This window comes from Myotis lucifugus, unplaced genomic scaffold (assembly GCF_000147115.1).
Source record: "Myotis lucifugus unplaced genomic scaffold, Myoluc2.0 scaffold_16, whole genome shotgun sequence".
Classification (NCBI taxonomy): Eukaryota; Metazoa; Chordata; class Mammalia; order Chiroptera; family Vespertilionidae; genus Myotis; species Myotis lucifugus.
The window spans coordinates 8,602,205-8,607,228 of record NW_005871064.1 but is presented as its reverse complement, the minus strand read 5'-3'; the positions used below and the strand labels follow the sequence as shown (position 1 = coordinate 8,607,228).

The following is a 5,024-nucleotide window of genomic DNA, read 5'->3' as shown; positions in this document are numbered from 1 at the left end:
TAGTTTCACCACCGATCAAATATATTTTCGTAGCTTGGAAAGAAATAGCATTTAGTTAAATTCTGATGAGGATGAAGCTTTGCTTCATTTGACCAAGGATGTTTAAGATTTGAACAATAATGTGTAATATAGAAAGTCTTTAACGGCAACCTTTTCCATTCTAACGAGTGCATAATATTGGTTTTGCAATCATTTAGTAATTATATAAGGAGGACATATTTATTACGAATTATTGATTTTATAATTACTGCTGCTGGTATTCACATTATTACACAAAGAAAATCTTTTAATATACAATGCTCTTCACCCTCAGCTGGCGAACAGATAGTGCGATGCAATTTAGAGAGTAGCCAAGAATAGATTTTTATCGGTATTTTTTTTTTTTGCCAACCAACTAAATGGTTTACTTTCTGAAAAATATTGCTAATAGCGCTTAAGCAGAGAGGAATGTCCAATTTCAAGGTCATTCCTGGCAGTTGATTACAGTCACCCAATGAGCACAAGGTTCTTATTTAACTGTTAAGTTATTTTTGCCACACTCATTGCTGGGAATTAAAAGTTATGGCTGTAAATTTGCTGCCAGCTAAATAGACATCAAAGGCCACAATCATACACTGGATCATGACACATAAAGATATATCTCTTATGAAATTGATTTTTCCCCATGTGCAAGGCAGCTTTGCATTACTCTCCTAGTGGAGGTTAGCACAGGAAATGTCTAGGCAGGCCAAGTGTAATTGTCAGCATAGTTTATATTCTAGGCAGAGAACTCCTTTTATTATTTTTTCCCTCCGCGAAGATGTGCAAAAAGGGTTGTCTAAGCATATATTTTGATTTCACTTGCCAACAGATTGTGAATAGTTGATTTAAGGTCACTGTCACCCCCAAATGGGAAAAGATTAGGTTTCTGAAGACCAGAAATATTAAAAAGTCTGCCCAAACAATATTTGCTGCTCACCAGAATTTAAAATCACTGATTTTCACACCACAAACATCCCATAGAGTTTTGTAAGGGCTGTAAGTCTATTATGCTGTTTTAATCCATCAGATTCTCACTATCCTGGGAATATGAGCATCAAATAGAATTACACAGGCTTGATTAGTGGTTTTCTTCTGGATATTGTGTTGCTATTATAGAAGGATCCATATTTTTTATTTTATTTTATTTTTTTACAAAAAATGTAAGTGTGTCAAAATAAAATGCCTAAACAATCAAATCATATTTTAAACATACGTGGGTGGAAGGCTTCCACATGGGATAACTTTACAGTCCTGGGCTCCGTGCATGTCACTGTTGTGATTGGAAACACATCATTAGAGCATCATCGAAGACAGGAGACTGGCTGACCGCAGATCTCCTTCTTTCATCAGCAAAGTCAGACTAGTTATTATATTTCATGTGGAAGTTAAATTCCAAACTCACCAGCCTGACTTTTAAAACCTTCTAAAATCTCATTCTAACTTTAGTTCCTAATTTCTCTTACTATACTCCTCCTCACACTACAGTCAGGCTTACCTTTCACTTCCCATAGTTAGGACATGTTTCTGTCCAGCCCATTCCAGCAGTTTCTATCATCCCTTTAGATGGCTGCTATTATTTATTTTATTTAAATCTTTAAGTAATTCTGTGAGGTATGTATTACAACCCTCATTTTATAGACCAAAAAAATAAACAAATAGAGTCAGATAAATTAAGTAGTGTAGACAAGGCCATATAACTAGAAAAAAAGCTAGCAAAGATTTGAATCCTGACCTTGAGGTCTATATTAGATTCTACACTGCCTTCCCTGATATTCCTGTAATGCAAACAAGGGGATTTTAAAATATTGCCTGGCTGACATGTCTCAGGGATTGAGTATTGACCTATGAACCAGGAAGTCATGGTTTGATTCCCGTTCAGGGCACATGTCCTGGTTGTGGGCTCGATCCCCAGTATGGGGCATGCAGGAGGCAGCCAATCAATGATTCTTTCTCATCATTGATGTTTCTATCTATCTCTCCTCCCTCTTCCTTTTTGAAATCAATACAAATATATTTTAAAAAACAATAAAATAAATAAAATATAAATTAATAAATAGTTTAAGAAAGTTTTCAGAAAGAAATATTATGTCTCTGTCACTATTAATAGCATCTTTATTATCTTCCTCTTTTCAGTTGATTTTTCCATTCATTTAAATCCGTACAAATGCTAAGAACAATTCATAAACCAACACCAGCCTCACCTGCATATCAAACAATTTATGGCTACTTTGGGCCACATTAATTTCATTGTCATCATCACAAATTATTATTTTATATTTCTATTTCGGAAAGGTTCTGAGTGGTTTTCTGAGTCACCTTATAATAAAACTCAGATTTATTTTTTATTAGAGATGGACAAACTTATGCCAAACGACTAGAATGATTTTTTTTAACGTGGCAGAGAGTCCTATCAAACTCCATTATAGAGGCTAACTTTACTGATGTTAGTCAAAGTCCTGCCATTAATGTAATACATTTCTTACACTCAGAAGTTCATTGGCAACGATCGGCCTCCACCCTAAGCTTTGATAGTGTGCAGAGGACTAGAATGACTTACTGAAGATTATTTATAGTAAATGAGCCTTGGAACTTCATAATTTCTGGCTCTGGCCAAGTTTAACCTTCTTTAACTGGTATAAATCCACAGTTAAAATCCAAACCCTCTTATACCACATACAATTCAATTACACACACATATAACTTTTAAAGTAGGCTCAACCATCTAACATCCTAACCCAGAGTCCATTCAGTCTAGAGTCATGATTCTGAAAATAGCAAGGGAAGATGGGCTAGGTTTGCACAACACTCAATTTGATTGTGCAGTTATTTCATTTTGTTCTCTAAGTTCATTTTCTCATAATAGCATTTAGTTACTTAAAGTAGAATCAGTGTCATGAAATTTTTTCTTTCTTTTTAAAACCATATAGAACTCAACACATTATCATTAAGTAAAGAGTATTCAAGAGACATTGTTTAAATGAGAATCCTGATATTCTACCCATCATGGTTCATTCACATCAATATATGAATAGATATGGAGACTTGAATAAAGGCATCTCCTTGTATCAATATATGAATACATATGAAGACTTGAATAAAAGCATCAGTGAAGATAGATTATGTATTGTGTCTTCTAAGGTAAAAGGAATGGAGTTTTTCTTCTTTGATTCCCAAATATTTGGACACAGAAACAGGTGGGGGTATTGTTGAAATCTTGGCTGTCTCCACCCTATCTCATACTAATCCTATCTAATAATAGAGAAACATGGTAATTAACCATAACTTCGCTACCCTTCCCATTGGCTAATCAGCAAGATATGCAAATTAATTGCCAACCAAGATGGCGGCCGGCAGCCAGGCAGCTGAAGTGAACAGGAGGCTTGCTTGCTCCAGTGATGGAGGAAGGCAAGGTTCCCCTCCTACCGCTGCCGGCCTCTGAGCTGCACTCTAAGAAACAATGTTGCAATTATAGAAGCTAAACAAACCCCAGAAACCTGCTTTCAGCCAGCCGGGCCTCAGAGCTGGAGTTGCAAAAGTGTTTCAATTATAGAAGCCAAACAAACCCAGATACCTGCTTTCAGCAGCCGAGTTCTAGAGCTGGAGCCGAACCTCAGAGCTAAAGCCGGCTCTCAGTCCCAGTGACAGCCATAGAAGGTAAATAAATCCCAGAATAAAAAAAAAAAAGAAAAAAAGGAGAGGCTGGGAGCTTCAGTCACCTGCCAGCCTGAAAACGGCCCTCAGCCCCTCACCCAGACTGTCCAGGCACCCCAGTGGGGACCCCCACCCTGAAAGGGGTGTGACCAGCTGCAAACAGCCATCATCCCCTCACCCAGGCTGGCCAGGCACCCAAGCGGGACCCCTACCCTGATCTGGGACACCCTTCAGGGCAAACCAGCCGGCCCCCACCCTTGCACCAGGCCTCTATCCTATATAGTAAAAGGGTAATATGCAAACTGACCCTAACAGCAGAAGGACTGGGAATGACTGGTCACTATGACACACACTGACCACCAGGGGGCAGACGCTCAATGCAGGAGCTGCCCTCTGGTGGTCAGTGTGCTCTCACATGGGAGGAGCTCTGCTCAGCCACAAGCCAGGCTGATGGCTGCCAGTACAGCGGTGGTGGTGGGAGCCTCTCCTGCTTCCTCAGCAGCGCTAAGGATGTCCGACTGCAGCTTAGGTCTGCTCCCTGCTGGCAAGTGGACATCCCCCGAGGGCTGCCGGGCTGCCAAAGGGATGTCTGATTGCCATCTTAGGCCCAATCCCCGGGGGAGCGGGCCTAAGCCAGCAGGTGGTCATCCCCTGAGGGGTCCCAGACTGTGAGAGGGCACAGGCCGGGCTGAGGGACCCCCTCTCCCCACCGAGTTCACAAATTTTTGTGCACCGGGCCTCTAGTTTAAGCATAATCACGTGAAAAAAAATGTATTAAATAAGAATGCAGCATCCACCTTCCAGGGACCAATAATGGAATTTCCTTAGGTCTCATAAAAGTTAAGAAGGTCTCAGTGGGAAATCAGTTGTTACCCATCAATCATTTATTTTCCTAGTTCTTGTGATTCTCTTCCTTGAGGTAGAGAAAAGAGAAAAGGGTTTAGCTCTTATCACATTTCCCCAACTAGAGGAAGAAACTCAGATTAACTGTGATGCTATAGTATACTCTGGGATATGGATATGTGCTCTTGTTCTTAGTCCCATATTTCAATGGGTTAATTTATTTGTTTCATATTTATGAGTCAGACACTCTTCCAAGTACTAGGGATATAGAAGTGAACAGGTATACTGGGAAAATATACTTGTATTTTTTTAAAAAGACACCAAAGTAAATATATATGCATATGTGAAAAATGTTTTTAAATTCTGAGTAAAGGTAAATCTTGTCAAAAGAAGAACCCAGGGTGATTATAGAGGAAACTTTCTGGAATAATGGAGTTTTGTTGTTGTTGTTGTTGTTGTTTATTAATTAGGGGGTCCTAAAAGGCCGTTTGGAGAAATTAGCATGGAAG

The 5,024-nt window shown here is 39.3% G+C and overlaps 1 non-coding gene across 1 annotated transcript; it reads right to left on the bottom strand.

The window, feature by feature from the left end:
* Positions 1-2,411: 2,411 nt before the first annotated feature.
* On the bottom strand, positions 2,412-2,561 carry LOC111825194. Its single transcript, XR_002828334.1, has one exon. It is a non-coding gene; the product is annotated as a small nucleolar RNA SNORA62/SNORA6 family (small nucleolar RNA).
* Between the last annotated feature and the right edge of the window lie 2,463 nt (positions 2,562-5,024).